Source organism: Amblyomma americanum, chromosome 7, assembly GCF_052857255.1.
Source record: "Amblyomma americanum isolate KBUSLIRL-KWMA chromosome 7, ASM5285725v1, whole genome shotgun sequence".
In the NCBI taxonomy this organism is placed as follows: domain Eukaryota; kingdom Metazoa; phylum Arthropoda; class Arachnida; order Ixodida; family Ixodidae; genus Amblyomma; species Amblyomma americanum.
The window spans coordinates 66941464-66958195 of NC_135503.1; the positions used below are offsets into that span (position 1 = coordinate 66941464).

At 50.0% G+C, this 16732-nt stretch overlaps 1 protein-coding gene across 9 annotated transcripts in view; it reads right to left on the minus strand.

Annotated features, from left to right (window-relative positions):
- The window catches only part of LOC144099263 (cytochrome b5 reductase 4), a 178657-nt gene that overhangs the window by 145997 nt on the left and 15928 nt on the right, over positions 1–16732 (minus strand). The window contains exon 1 of one of the 9 annotated variants that reach the window (XM_077632444.1): positions 650–831. The exons of 5 other annotated variants lie outside the window; for them this stretch is intronic. The gene's annotated coding sequence lies outside the window, so the exon portion shown is untranslated. Of the gene's footprint in view, positions 1–649; positions 832–16732 lie in introns of those variants that run through there. 3 more of the 9 variants (XM_077632436.1, XM_077632441.1, XM_077632447.1) reach the window with 3 other exon arrangements.

Sequence of the window (16732 nt, forward strand, 5' to 3'; positions counted from 1 at the left end):
TAAGAGCGTGCCTCGCACCAACAAAAACTGCGGCGAGACCCATTTCGAGGTACCGCGCGCGCTCGAAAAATCGTCAGCGTCATCAGAAACGCGTTGCCCGTCGGCTCGATTTACGCTCTCACTCTCGTGAGGCCCACACAGCGCTCGTTAGGCCCAATTCAGGCACGCAGCCGCGAGCGCCACCGTCGGACGTCAGGCACTCCAAAAACGCACGTGCTCTTTCTCCATCCAGATCCAGCAGGCCGCGACAAGCAAGGCATACAGGCGCGGCGCTAACTACGCCAGGCTTTTCAAGTTGAGTTCTTGCACAGCAAGAGTAAATATAGCACGCGCTCGTACGCCGCGAAATATACAACGCGCAGCTATAGGCCAACTGCAAACGGTGCCAATTGTCGCGAGACTGCAACCGCGGAATTCTGAGGGCGCGCTTTTTGAGTAAAGTTGCTAAAAAGCAGCGGTTTCTGCTGGTACAGATCTGGAACCAGCAATACCCCTAGGCTATGAACGGGGAGACGCGGAACTTTACCAGATATCACAACAAATTCAATGCGAAAACTACCGCAACCAAACACAAGCCCTCCGACACAGTGCAAACAACGGTATCGTGCCGTTGGCTCCCGAACCCACCCCAGCCAGCGCAGGGACCCACCTTGACTGCAGGTATCCCAGGCGTGGTTCCGCCGGCGTAGGGATGCAGCAGGGCAGAAGAAAGTGGGATAGACGCACGCGGCGGGCGCGGTGCCCGGGAGGATCGCGTTGTAGAGCGGCGGCGGCGTCAGCCCGGAGCTCCGAAACACGCGCTCTCTCCCGCGCGCGAGCGCGTGTGTGTGTGTTGATCGGCTGCCGGCGGCAGGCGCCGCTGCGGCCTTCCCGTCGAGAACACACAGCGCCCCCACGGCTTCCCTCCCTCCCTGCCCTCGTTCCATCCTTTTCCCCCGTTCCTTCCTGCGGGGCTACCTCTTTCTTCCCTCCGGCTAGGGACATTCCTTCCCGTGCTTTATTTTTCTTTTCTCTTCAACCGCCCTGCTTTCTTTCGCCCATCAGTCGCATTCCTCCCAGACCAACGGGACTTTTTCCTTTCCTTTGCTTTCCCAAACTCCCTAGCAGAAGCCTTTTCATTTCCAAGTCTGTCCTTCATCCCCTGGGCGTGCTTTTTTTTTCCCTCCCTAGTGCGCCTCATCTTTATTTCACGCCTCCTCATCGACCGATCCCGCATTCTTTTTTTTTTCTTGCTTCGCTCTGCCTCGTTTGTCCTGTTTTTGTTACGCCGTTTCCCCTCGGTTTAGCGCCATCGCAGCGTGCGTGCGTTTTCTTTTTTTCTTCAACCTCCCTCGCTTATCGAATTCACCTACACCCATTATGCCACCCTTCTCACGCTCCATCCTCAGTGGCCTGACAGCACGTATTCTATTTTTCCTTTTTTTCCCTACAATTTGTCCACATTCCCACCTGCTCTGATGCCGGAGGTCGGGAAGTCATGCAATTGAGGCGAAACGAACCAAAGCTAGCTGCGACCCTTCACGGATCTTTGGATCCAGGTCCCATGAATAATTCGGCTGCACAACAAACGGATTAACGATTTGCAAAAAAAAAAAGCCGCAAACGAAATGACGTCACAAAAACGCGTCATTATTTTGGAGGAACTATCAAATCCACATACGTCCAATGTGTTTAGGAGAATCCCCAAAAGGTGGAGTACGTACATTTCAATCAACAGATTAGTTAGTCACTCATTAGCACGCAGCAGTATCGCTACGCTTAGGTACATTTTAATGGCTGAGTATGGTATGGTGTGGTAAGTGTGGTTTAAGTCCCAAAAGCGACACGCGTAATATAAGGGACGCCGTGGTCCAGGGCTATGAATTAATATCGACCAGCTGGGGTTGTTAAACGTGCACTGGCATTGGACAGAACACGGGCGATTTTGCATTTCAACCTCCACGCAGATGCGACGGCCGCGGCCGGCCCGGATTCCATCCTGCGTCACAGGCCTCGGCGGCCGAACGACTCAGCTACTAAACAGCCGCGGCGGGACTAATGAGTAAGTCCTCCCTCGATTTATTTGCATGTACAGCGATGGGTTAAAAGCTTGCCGAACGCAAATTCGTGAAAGAAAAAATTTCCACCCGCCGCGGTGGCTCAGTGGTTAGGGCGCCCGACTACTGATCCGGAGTTCCCGGGTTCGAACCCGACCGCTGCGGCCGCGTTTTTATGGAGGAAAAACGCTAAGACGCCCGTGCACTGAAAAAAAGTCAGCGCTCGTCCCGTGTCCTTCGTTTTCTTGTATGACGTTGTTCGCGCTGTTTTACAAAAGATGCTCCACTACGGCACCTCGTTCTTCCTTTCATCTTTCACCCCCTCCTTTATCCCTTCCCTTACGGCGCGGTTCAGGTGTCCAACGATATACGAGACAAATACTGCGCCACTTCCTTTCCCAAAAAAAATTATAAATATAAAAAATTTATTCCGCGTCGATTCGCCAGCCAGTCATGTGGTTATTCGTTCCAGCGGATGGGAACATGCATGTCACCTTATGCGTCAATGCTTTCCAATAACCTTTTCAGCCTGACCACACATAAATAAATGTTTAACCGCGGATCCGTATCTCGCACACTCTTCTGCATGCTTGTAGATGGAATAGTGTTGTATGTAGGGAGAGAGAGGAGGGAGGGGGGAGGGGGTTCGTGCTAAAACGAATAGAGGAAATGCAGTCTGTGGCGGTGTTAAGCAATTTTCACCCCGCAGGTTCTCTCTGCCCTCCCCACTTATGCCAAGCTTCGATCCAGTGCGCGGTTTCGTTTGTGTGCGAATCGATTTCAGAGTTTGCAGCTTCGTGACCTCAATCTAGGCGATTCTCACAGGAAACGCTGCGTTCCGAACTACGTCACAAACATTTCCCGCCAGGTGACACTCACTCCGCGTCTGCTGAACAATGAAGGCCAGAGTTCGCAATCGGCCATTTCCGCACTTTTTGCAAAAGAGGTCGTCGCGAATTTAACCGTTAAACGCACGCACAAGAGTTCCGAGTCGTATCGTCGTATCGTCGCCACTCCGGAAACACACCTCAGTCAAGACCTATTGCTTGCTCTTACTGTTTAAAAATTCTTTTAGGCGCCCAGCCATCAAGGTATACGTCACAAGAGAATACACATACAAGCAGGTAAGCACTCCAAAAACGAATTCCCCAATAGGGGATTAAGAAAGGAGTAAGCTGCAGTGTCCTCTGCCACGCTTCCTTTTATATAAAGGAGAGCGCTGGACAGGTAGAGAAAAAAAAAAGCACCATCCGCATGATAAGGGAAGCGGAATAAACTCCGTGCAATTCTGCTCTTAGCAAAAAGTGGTTCTGCGGCTCTCTCTTGGTGGCGCTTTGTCCAGCAACAAAAGACGCATTTGCTGCTGAAGAAAAAAACTGCTCTTAAATTCTCTCATTTACCGAAATAATAAAATATTTTTACAGTAAAATAATAAAACTGAAATCCGCCCAAGCGCGCCCATGCCGCTAGAAAGAAAAGCTATACAGCTTTCACGAACAACTTCGTAGTCAAAAAAAATTTCGTCCTGGTCAGCACCCGCCGCGGTGGCTCAGTGGTTAAGGCGCTCGACTACTGATCCGGAGTTCCCGGGTTCGAACCCGACCGCGGCGGCTGCGTTTTCATGGAGGAAAAACGCTAAGGCGCCCGTGTGCTGTGCGATGTCAGTGCACGTTAAAGATCCCCAGGTGGTCGAAATTATTCCGGAGCACTCCACTACGGTACCTAATTCTTCATTTCTTCTTTCACTCCCTCTCTTATCAATTCCCTTACGGAGCGGTTCAGGTGCCCAACGATATATGAGACAGATACTGCGCCATTTCCTTTCCCCAAACACCAATTATTAATATCCTGGTCAGCGGGAATCGAACCCTGGACCTCGTTGGTTATACAGGCGCAAAAAAAAGAAACATACGGCAGAAAGACGGGACAGAGCGTTCCGTTCCGTATTTCTGCCTTGTTTCTTTTTTTCGCGCCTGTAACCAAAGATGAACAGTTACCAACTTTCCCAGCAATCCGTTCTTTTAAAAAAAACCCTGGACCACCGCCACACCAGGGCAGTCGCTCACTAACTTAGCTAACCGGGACGGCAAGGACATTATAAGGCGAAAACGAATTGATCAATAACTCGAAGTGGGAACAGTGATGGTCCAATGTATGGCTGCTCTTGGGTGGATGTCAATAAGCAATATAGTCCTTTATTACAAATCTACTCCACGTTGCAGGATTCCTATAACACTGACCCAACATTCGATTGAAACTCCCCCGTACATGGAGAGTGATTCCGTCATCACCGTTTGGAAGTGAATAACGATGTAGCCAAGCGTCCGGGGTCCACTCCAAGGAAACTGTGTCGACGCAACCGAACTTGTGCAATCGACCGGTGATGGCAACACCCTTATTTTGTTTGCTGGTGCTTTCTACTTCATAAAAGCTGAGCTCTCTGTAAGAGCGGTCTCGTGATTAGAACCCTGTATACCCTGTCGATACCGGCCAACTTCGATTCGTCTTCAGTTGTTTAAAACGAAAAGCTTCACTACGGAAGCTTTTCGAGCCGTCAGCGGGGCCGTAAGTCTGACCTTGAATGTAGCTAGAGGTCAGCGGGGCCGCAAGTTTGACCTTGAATGTAGCTAGAGGTCAAACCATGAGCACAACTGGTGGTAATCAGATTCGACACATGATGCCAGCTACAGCAGCGACAACAGCGGCTGTTACACCAACTATCTTGACTTCGACCTTTGACCTTCGCTCAAGCGGGAAAGCGTCTGCCGACATCGCATGCGCAGGTCATGAAAACGGATTCTGCATAAAACACCGGTGCAAATCGATGCGTTTAGCGGAACGCTAGGTGTGATCGATGCGACGCCTGTCGTGGAGACCGCCAGTCGCTCGACCCCAAACGTAGCCAGGGAGATGCAGCTTTTAGCTTTCGACCAGGGTTAACCAGAGCTAAGCCACCAGCAATTTAAATATTTGTACAGCACACGGCTGTCAAGGAATCATCACGCTATGTAACTGACGGACTCGTGTGCAGGGTTAACGATAGGGCATCGCAAAGAGCAACGTGAACCCGAAGGAGTTTCGAAACGCCAGCGGTCTTCCCCCGTCAGCTCCATACCGATGCATACGAATCAGTCGAAAAAAAAAAGAACAAGAATCGCCAGGCCCTGGTAGAAGCTCTGGGAGCCCCTTACGACATCGTGGACAGAGATCTTGTGAGTTTTGAGACGAAGTGACTTGCGAAACGGGCTCTTCTGGCATCAAAAACTGCCTCCTGCATCATTCCGTCACAACGGCAAATGTAGCTGCTCGCCCAACTGAAAACGTCTGCCACAGGTTAGGACTAGGCTCACTCTGCTCAGGCCGCATATGTGAAACGCGGTCCACAAAAAAATATCCTCCTAGTTTCCGGAAATGGAAAATTTGTTCGCTACACAGGACATTGGAATAGCGGACGCGGCAGCAATGAAAGTAGGCTTAGTGCGGTAAAAAAAAAAATTGCTGATGGCCTAGCTCTGCTAGGCCAGGATATACGTAGCGAAAGCTCGGCGACTTCTGGAACGGAAGAGTTAGTATATGAAACCCGTGCATTCACTAGATGCGGCTTTATTCATGATGAAACCCTGAACCATCATGGCGGAGTGGTAGCGTCTCCGCCTCAAACGCCAAAGGCCCTGGCTCGATTCTCTGCCTCGACACTGGTTTTTATTCAGTGAGTGTGCGGGGGTTTCAGTGGCTCCCATAAGCTCCCGCAGGACCTTACAGAGAAGGCGACACGGCTCGACTAGGCGACGCGACTCCCAAACGAAACGGCCCAATTCCCACAAACGAAACGGCCAAAATCACCGCGACAGGTCTACACGCCAGCCATCAGCACTGCAAATTATCTGACTAACTGATTATAGTTGGATTGCTCTGATTGGATTGACGCCAATTTCGCAATGCGCTAGCGGGAATCCGGCGCGCCCTACAGAGTGTCCCGTTCGACACATTAATTAACGGTACAGCCGCAATGAAGAAACACAGAAACAGCTTGTAATCAAATAGTGCAGACCGACTTCCAAAATAAGAGACCCCATAGTTCTTAGCAATTCACATGCGGATTGCGTTAGTCGCTCAAAGTTCTCCTCCGAAGTAAACGTGAAGCCATAAGCAAATGAAAAAGACACAGTAAAGAACAACGGCAAAGCTGAGGTATACAAGTTGCTAAGAACCATTAGGAACTAAATACCAACAGAAAGAAAGTAAAGCAAGCAATTCATTACGCAAGACTGCAGCGTTGCAAAAGCGGACTGTCGAAACAACCAAATGCACCTTTGCGCAACGTGCGCATTCTGAAGCTGTATATATAATTGTGCAAGTCAACTAAACAGCGCGTGCTTAAGGAGTTTTATTAAAGGGCCTCCGTAACAATAGAGACTTTTAGCAGCGCGGAAACATAATAGCCCGGACGAGGCCAGGCGGATGGCCCCACCCATGCCATTGCACGTGCGCAGCCGCCGTCCAATTAACCATATACGTGTACGCCAGTACTTCTCCGCTATAATAATAATAATAATAATAATAATAATAATAATAATAATAATAATAATAATAATAATAATAATAATAATAATAACATTAACTGGTTTGTGGAAAAAGGAAATGGCGCAGTATCTGTCTCATATATCGGCGGACACCCGAACCGCGCCGTAAGGGAAGGGATAAAGGAGGGAGTGAAAGAAAGGAAGAATAGGTGCCGTAGTGGAGGGCTCCGGAATAGCTTCGACCACCTGGGGATCTTTAACGTGCACTGACATCGCACAGCACACGCCTCTATCTCGTTCGCTCGTTCCTGCGTTTCATTCAACACGTCAGCATACTAAGCGCTTCTTGTTGCGCCATGCCCACCTAGCTACGTCAGTCAGAATAAAATGCCGACGCGGTGGCTCTTTTGTTTTCTTTGCATAGCGACAGCAGCACGTTAACACGTCTGTCATAAAAATAAAACAAGGTTCTTTTACCTTGTTTTACCTCTTTTGGTGAGAACAAGGTGGCACATAACTTCGAACACAACGGCGTCGACAATGTATAGTGTTTTACCTCTTTTGGTGAGAACAAGGTGGCACATAACTTCGAACACAACGGCGTCGACGATGTATAGTGTGCGTTGCACGCAATACCAAAAAGCTCAACGACTACTATTAAAAAGCCCAAGACGACTGATCTATAACTAGCAAAAGGAGCATTCCTGCGTTGTATGACGACCGTGGCACGAACACTACACGGCCATATATATATACATGGCGAACGGCGACGGAATATAGGGGAACGGCCCAGCAATTAACGTATAGGCCTTTCACTGTTCGCAGCTTGATAGAACGCGCGTGCGCGTTGGACTGTGCTGCGCATGCGCAGTAGACGCCTGTTTGAAATCTGCCAATCAGAACGCTACTGGCCCAGTCCCGTGGCAATATGGCTGCGCCGGCCAACAAGGACACAAACGAATAGCGCTCCTTCCGCGCCAGGCCCAAATACCGCCCCAGGGCCGCCGCCCGACCCGTGGTCTACACGGTCAAGGCCCAAAGCTCCGGCCTTATTGATTGCGGTGTCGGCGGCGACCGCGGGGTCCGCTATATGAAAGGCACACGCTCGCGGTATTGGGAAGAGCTGCTGTACATGCGTGCGTGGGTAGGGGCGTGCCTCAGAAGTGTCACTGTCGGCGAGGGAAGGCATGCAGGCGGAAGGGTATACAAAGCGTCCTCGTACAGCCTGGAGCCCCTTCCCTCAGAGAGAGGAGGCGGGGAAGGGGAGAGAGACTACGCCGCGAATAACGCCGGGAACCGCAGCAGCTGGGCGACGGCACGACTTTCTCTCCGTGTGTGTGTGTGTACGAGAAGCGAAGCAAATGGCGCGCGCCAACGTTCAGCGACACGCGATGGGACAGCCGCAGAATGAGCCCCTAAATATCGCTCACTCGCCCGCTGATAAGTTCCGGGCATACGTAGTGAAGCAAGAACTGAAAAAGCCGCCTGCTCAGTTTCACCCGAGCAACCGTGATGCGCCGAGTAAACACACTGTCTATTACGTCGGTGGCGAAATTAGCCCACAACCAACAGCGCGCTTAACCATGCGCTCGTGGCAAGCGCTGCAGCTGTCCATGCATGGAGCCCGCATGCCAGAAAGCCGTGGTGTACCTATCAAACAGTAATGTCTATTGCAGAAAAACACACACACACACATTCCCTCCCCATTTTACTGAAATGAACTAGTATGTAAATCGGTCTATAAGGGCACTTTGTCTACAAAGACTCGCCGCGCCCGACCACTCGCTACGGCATTCCGCTGTGTATAATTGGTTTCTCAGGAAAGGAAATGGCGCGGTATATATTTCAAATATTGTTAGACACCTGAACCGCGCCGTAAGGGAAGGGATAAAGGAGGGAGTGAAAGAACAAATGAAGAAAGATGTGCCCGTAGTGAAGGGCTCCGGAATAATTTCGACCACCCTGGGGGATCTTTAACGTGCGCTGACATCGCACAGCACACGGGCGCCTTAGCGGTTTGCCTTCATCGAAACGCAGCCGCCGCGGTCGGGTTCGAACCCGGGAACTCCGGATCAGTAGCCGGGCGCACTAACCACTGAGCCACCGCGGCAAGTGGTATTCCGCTGCTCAGCCCAAGATTCTGGCATAGAATCCGTATCGCGGCAGGCGAAATACGAAAATGCCCGTGCAAAAACTCGCGTGATAATTCATACACGCCCCCCCCCCCCCCCCCCCCCTTTATCACTACGGCGTCCGTCGTAGCCCACGTCCAAATTCGAGACGTTAAACTCCCCCCTATATCATAGCGTGTCTGGCAAACTTGTCACTTAGTTGGCCGACGCCAACGCGAACCCTCCACCAAATGCAGTTCGGAGGAGCCATCGCATCGGCGATCTCTAATGGTTCCCCAGCGAGCACCCGTCAAGCGAGCAGGTACCCTACACACACAGCGCGAGTGGGAGACAGACACGCAAGCCTATACAGAGTGCAGTTTTCATCCTAGCCTGCGGGTAGCCCAGTCCCAATGACGCGTTGTAAACAAGTCACACACGCTGCGCCGGACCATCGCACAGCTCTCTCCCTTCCCACAGGCCGGCGTCAGCGAGCCGGGCTGCTCTCCATGGTGACATTTCCGGCTGCTATCAAAAGCAGCCGCGCTCCCTCACTTCCTCTCCCTTTCTCTCTGTGTCATGGCCAGAACACGTGTGCAATCCTGGAAAGGCTCGCGCGCAGCACTGCTTCATTAGACGCAACGAGCGCCCGCGTAGGTGGGTGGATCCACGCGTTTTCAACGAACGCACAGCAGTTCCCCACCGCAGCAGCGCAGTTTGACAGCGCTGCATTGTAATGCAAACTGAAAAAAAAAAAAAACGGCCCCCGGGCGCCGCCCGTTCTTACATGAACGCCTATACTCAGCCTCCCGAAAAGTAATAAAATAAAAAGCATGTGTTGAAAGATGGGTAAAGTACTGGGCAAGTTTCCGGCCAAAGGATGATGATGATAATAATAATAATAATATTAATAATAATAATAAAGTGAACAAAGGGCACTTGTTTTATCACCTATGTATATAATTGGTTTTTTTTGGGGGGGAAAGGAAATGGCGCAGAGTATCTGTCTCATATATCGTTGGACACCTGAACCGCGCCGTAAGGGAAGGGATAAAGGAGGGGGGTCAAAGAAGAAAGGAAGAAAGAGGTGCCGTAGTGGAGGGCCTCCGGAATAATTTCGACCACCTGGGGATCTTTAACGTGCACTGACATCGCACAGCACACGGACGCCTTAGCGTTTTTCCTCCATAAAAACGCAGCCGCCGCGGTCGGGTGCGTTTTTATGGAGATGCGGAAATCGCGTATCAAAAGAAACCTTCTCTTTCGATGTGCCGTACGTTTGCCCTGAGAGCTTCCATTTCGTTTCCTTTTTATCGAAATTGGGAAGGAAGTGTGCCAAACCGGAAAAAAAAAACTAACGGCTTATGAGCCTCACGGACACTCAGACTACTTCTGAGGAAGGAAAGAAAATCGTCGAGAATGGACTAGGTAGCAGCCAACAACCAACAGCAGCCGCATCCGGGTAACCAAAACTTGGCTTAACAGTACTGGTTCGCGGGATAGTTAGTATACAGTTAGGCACTGGTTAGAAGAGTGCAGTCAAGTTTCCTGATATCGCCAAAAGACCCTCCAGTAAACGGAACTACGAAGCCCACACGTGCCCTTTCGGCTCTGCGGAAAGCATAGACGAATTGCCAATCCGGTCGAACCCGAATGAAAGCACTTTTCAAGAGAAGGCAGCCACACGGGCTGAGCACAAGTGCCGCTTTTTATCCAACAACCATCCTCGCTGATCAGTCGATGAGTGCGTGTCTAGAGCTCACGCCCAGCCAGCATTCTTGGAAAGGTCTTTTTTTTTTGTTTTGGTGTTCGACATTTTCCCCCCGTTCCCGCATTTGCGTACAACCCCCTTTATCCACCGCTCAACCACCTAGCAGTCTTTGCATGGAAACAGCGCAGCAGACGGGACCAAAAAAGGAAGACACAAACACGGGCGCTGTGTCTTCCTTTCTTGGTCCCGTCTGCTGCGCTGTTTCCATGCAAAGAATGTACCAACTAGCCCGGCTTACTCCTTTGTTGCACCTACCAGTGTTCGGAGCAACAGCTAGCCACGTTCAGAGAAAAGAAAGGTTGGGGGGGGGGGGGGGGGGAGGGGGGGATAAGTAAAGAAAGACAACACTTGAGATAACGCTCCACTGCACCTTCGTAAGCCTGTCTCCCCTTGGCAAGCCGCACCTGTTACGCAAGCTCCGAGCGCGGAGCTCGCGGGGTTTGGGCACTTGCCCACGGTTACCAAACGCTTATATCCTGCAGCCCAGACAGCGCATCGCTTGCAACGAGACAAGCGGGCTGGGCAAAGGCGCGGTGATTCCTTCGAAGCTGTGCTCGTCCCTACCTTGCTTTTATCTATGTTGCGGTTGCCTCTTAGCTATGACGTTGCCGTTCCCATTCGCTTTTCTTCTTTTTTTTTTGTGCACGGCAGTATTCATAAGTAGGCTCGACTTTCCATTTCTAAGTGCAAGAGGCTTCGGTGCGTCGTTAAGTTCGGATCACACCACCACTAGTTCGTATTATTCGGCCCATCGATAAGTCCCTTATGAGAATTTCGCGTCGGATGCAAAGGAAGCCCGGTGAGCAACGTTCGTTGCTAAACTGAACAGAGCAAGGCGACAACCGCGACCAGCTCGACTCTTCAAACAGACAAGGAGACGAATTTAAATTGACCCGTATCGACTGATCAGCGCGTCCTAATGACAGAGAGCAGCTCTCACTACAAGCAAAGCTTCTGTATGGTAGGAAAGACGGCATACGGCTACCGCCATCACCGGCCGTTTTCACGAGCGAAGTGCGATGGCGTCGATGCGCTATTTGTCCTTTTTACGCACATCTCTGACGTTGGACCGAATTGTTATCCACTTCCAGGCAAACAAAACACGGATTCCATAATACTCCCGACGTCGCTATATACGTCACGAGTTAGCAGCTAGTGGCAGCGAGAAAATATTCCACCTTCGGGTCAGAATCTTTCCGCAAATAAAGAACGTCTTCCTGCCGAATAAACGCCAGCACAAACGCAAAATTCCAAACTCTAATTTCGCTAAGAGCAAAAGCTAGAGGCAGTCCTTTCAATGTCCAGAAGTCCAAACCCAATTTGGCCTGCACCGACAGATGACCGCCTTCTTGTGACAGAGACGCTACCGAAAAACGTCATAAATGCAATACCGGTGCCATCACCCCCGCCGTTTTCGCAAGCAAACTGCGATGACATCAGCACAGCTCGTGAGCTAACAAACCGAGCGGATCCTTACCCGTACCTCACCCCTCTACCATCAAACTATGGGGAACGGCTGGAGATGCTTAGATTAGATTGTAGAATATATCCCCCTCCCCATATTAAACTCACCACGGAAGAGGCCACATTTTGGAGGCGAACACGAACGAATACCTTCCCTAACCTGTACTTGTACAGCTTCATTCACCCTTCCAAATACCGCCCCCTTCTGTCCATCGTGCGGCGAAAAGCCTACGCTGTTTCACATTTCCTGGAATTGTCCCCAAAAACCCACCTCATCTAAAAACATTACAGACATCATACGAGCAGTGGGAGGCAGCCCTGACCAGCAATGGTCTGGAGGACCAGTGTCGCATCATCAGACTGGTCCAGGCATCCGCCCAAGCCACCAGAGTCCTGAACTGAGGAGTCCGCCTACCTGACTCGTAGAACACTTCAATGAAATAATAAATGTTTTATCTCTCTGTCTCTTTTCATCACGGATCACTGAGGCTAGGCTCTAGCACCATCCACTATAACGACTATCACGGAGTCCTTTTCTCGGTCCATAAGTCACGACTTTGAATCGACTGATGGAAAATTTTAAATTCAGTTTTTCTCAGCAATAAATGCGTCTTTTACTGTGCCACTGTAGAAAGAAAGAAAGAAACAAAAGAAAGAAGGAAAGAAAGAAAGAATGTAAGAAAGAAACGAAGAAAGCAGCAAAGAAAGAAATAAAGAAGGAAAGAAAGCAGCAATAAATGCGTTTTTTTACTCTGCCACTGAAGCAAGAAAGAAAGGAAAGCGCTTGCGGCACGCCAGAGAAGGAGAGCGGATAGTCTGCCGGAAATCCGACGGCGTACTATACCCGACGCGGACTGACGTCACACTGACGTCGCACCGAGCAAAAGACCCGTCTCGTGACGTTGCACACGCCCCCACAGCACACGGCCTTAAGCCTGCACGCAAGTCGCCCGAAGCCAACCCGAAGCTCGGCAGGCCATCACAGCGGAGCGTTCTGCGTTCGCGAATCCCTTTTCATGCGCGACGTCGGAGCACTGCGCTGATCCTCCCTCAGCGGCGTGTGGCGATCGAGCATATACGATCCGGCACGAGGAAGCTCTTCCCTTATCGCCGCACAGCAGTCCGGGAAACGACAGCGCCGCATCGACCAACCGCGCGTCTTTCGTGGGTCTCAAATCCGGGGCGGCTTTCCGAGATTGTGGCACGCGTCAATGGACGGTCGACGCGCCATGACGCATATAGCGCGGCTTTGACCACCGAGCCGTGGAAAGCCGCGGAACTTGGGGCGCAATGTTCAGGCATGATTCAGGTCCTTCACAAGTTGCATAGCAAAGCGAGTCCCTTATATCTCGTTATATACCCTTTTTGTTCCCTCCCACACCACTCTCGACGGTCGGAATAAAATATGCCCACTCCCCGCGTTCTTAAAACATACATAGGCAAAAAATTTTTGCTTGCTTGTTTTCATGTTTCAAATGATACATTAGGTATTAGTTCACTAACACCGTGCAACGCTAGGGTCGATGTTCTTAAATACTCGTTCTTTTCGCGCACTAATAACACAATGGAATCAACTACCGCCTGATCTACTAAACAACATCAATGCCTTTGACAAAATTGGTTGTTGACAGTTTATGAGTGCTTGTTTCTTGTTCTGTGCCATTATTTATATTTGTCTGCGATGTTATTTGCTGTATTTCTTTTATGCTTTTTTGCCCCTCCTGCCAGGACCCATTTAGGGTCTGCAGTATATTGTAAATAAATAAAAAATATGGATCACCTCGCGATATTCCCCTACGGCCACTCAATAATTTATTATTTCTTCCTGATGAGGTTTCGGTTTCATCAATCGAACGATGGTTGTGACGTGTTTTAGGTCACCTTAGGCGTGAAAGAAAACTGCACTATAATCGCTGATAATTATTTTTAATCCCCAACGACACTTGAGCCAGCCTGCTTCAAGAGCTAGAATGACCACGAACGACGTGTAAGCTGTTATATTTCAGTTTTCTTTTTCAAGCCTCACGTGACGTCAACACTCCACAGTTAGCCATCGGTAGAATGACGAAAACGAAACAGCTTCTAGAAGAAATTCTATTATAAATTATTTAGTGGTCATAGGTAAATGTTACGGCGCAAACCACGTATTCTGTAGTGGAATGTCTTAAGCATGTTTAAAAAGGGGAAAACACGCGACTAAGATCAGGTGTCTACAGTCATTTAATGTGCAGGAAGATCGAGTGACTTTTGAGACGCAAGAAAAAAAGCCAGTAGTACGCTAAATATTCGAAGAAAAAACGGAAAGGAAATACGCGGAAATCTTTGACCTCGCTTCGAAAACTTGATAACCAGTTCCAAAGCTAGAGATGTGAAGCCCTGAAAAAAAACACTGACATTTTGGAAAATAAAAACAGGGTTCTTGTTTTTTTCAGTCGAGAAAAAAAAGTAAAAAAACATCCAAAATTTCTTATGGAATCCCAAGGTTTCACGATTGCTTGCTTTCTGTCTAGGTTTATTTTTTGTTTGTTTGAAAACCACTAGATTAGAGAGCAATCGTGATCGCGGGTCGACTCTGGCTCCTCTGGCTTGTCGACTGCTGCAGGTACCGACGAGAGAATATTGTTCGTCAGCCGCGACCCACTGAACAGGCCAGCAGCACTGCACGCAAATTACAAGAGACGCAGTGCTGCGCTGCGACAACCCGCGTATAACGCGACAACGCACGGAACGGGTGTCGCCAACATTATTTAGGAGCAGCTATAGGCTGCGGCGGGCCCCCATCTCGAGGGCTCGCGCCGCGGACTTGTACAGGAAGGCCTCTATACGACAGAGAATCTTCATAAAGAACGGAGGGTACCGACACCAACGAGTACAGGCCGTAAAATGAACGGGTCGGTTGATTAGGTCCCCATCCTCCTGTAGCACATTAGACAGCCGCGGTTTTCCCCCGTCACAAAAACTTGCGCCATCACGAAGAAGCAGCAACACTCAACACAAAGACGAAAGGAGCAGGAAAGGGGAAGAGTATGAAGGAGGAGAGTAATAGGGAAAGCGAAGTCAATTTTCCGCACCACGGAGCACCGCTGTGGCGAGCAACAGCGAAGACGCATAGTTTGCACCTCAAGAGAGAGATCCTGTACGGAAGGCCTTCTCGGCAAGAAAAGGAAAATTATCAGGGGAAAAAAAAGAAAGCTCCACGGAAAAGGAAAGAACAGTATCGAGCAGAGAGGTGTGCTTTGGAATCGGAGCACGCGCGGCAAAAATAGCCCACCCGGCTCAAGGCGCACACTGGAGAAAACAGCAGCCTTTTCCTCTCCTAACGATTTCCCCATTTTCCGAACTGCGAAGCTCCGAGCTTCGGGAAGTTTAGGGGAGAATGGGGAACGTAAGCAGCAGCAGTGGCGGCGGCGGCAAGGTAGGGAAAGAGGGGCCCTAATTTCCCACGGGACGCATTTAGGGAGCCGCCGCTGGCCTTTCTCATTTATTCGCCCAAAGCAGCCTTTCTCTTTCCCTCTGATGTCCCTGAAGTGTTGGCGCTGCAACCCTTCTCTTTTTTTTCGGCTCTCGAATAATGATGCTTGATTTCCTTATCTTTTTTTCTGCCAAAAAGGATAAAACCGACATCTACTCTTTTATTTTCGGCCAGCGATAATGACCCACCATGCAAACAAGGAGCATTCGCTACTACAGAGCACACAAAGCACTCATCTGTATTCCTTTCCTAACGGGTGATTAAAAGCGACATGCAAGGACTAAGATGCGACATGGAGCACAGTGCAGAGAGCATCTCGATGCTGTATTTAGTGTTCCTTCACTATTGCAAGGTATATACAGGCCGCAACTTCGTGAGAACAGAGATTGATACTGGACCACCTTACCGGAGGCGTTGACAGCTCACGGGTTCCTGCTTAAACACAAGGCCAGTGATGGCACTCCAGTGTTCATCCTGCGCAGTGCGCGCAATTCTCTTCGCTCTATGCTGCTCGTCATTCACAAGCTTCCAACTTTTCTAGTAGCTGTGAAGCTGGCTCGACTTCCAGTGACGGCATCTCTGAGAACATGCTGTTGTATTCTTCTCAGCAGGCCGGAGAAAAGCAGCGGCAGCAAAGGAGAGCGACGATGGACTACTGTGTTTGGAGAGCACCAGAAACACTGGGCCCCCGAACATGCGAACTGAGACGGATGCGCTGCGCACAGCGCCACAGTGAGCTCTCATATGAACGGGGCGTGGTAGAAGGTTAGCGTACGTGTCAGAACTCAAGCGAAGAGTGAGGTGCGTAAGCAGTAAAGAGATACGTTATTCGTCAAGAAACGAGAAGTGCGCAGGGTGCCCGGAAAGCTGCAGATTCATATTCTGTATACTACAAAACAGGCTGGCAGCATGCCTGGACCATGGCAGACAGCCTTCGGAAGCGCACCAACTAACAAGCACCCGAAATTTAGTTCGCACTAATGAAACGTGTCGCAAATTTCAGCTCAATGTGGCGGTTAGAAGCGCCAGGGCGGAAAAGGCACCGTTTTTAGGCCCTGGACAAAACCGTCCGTTAATACTGAGCCAGTGGAAGCAATCTTGAACGAGCGCCCGTAAAAGTCTCATCATGCGCAGAGGAATGGCTAAACTAAGCGCGCAGGTTTGCACGAGATGCTGATTCACCTGCCGAATGGTTTACGGCGGCAGTCAATTATGCTGTCTATACTGGCTCCCGCCAAGTGTATAGGTTCGAATCCTGCTCGGAACGCATAGAAAGTTAGTATTTTTTTCTACTATACTAATTAAAAGACGTAGCATACTCTCATGTTCCTTGAAACTATGAGGTCGCATGCACG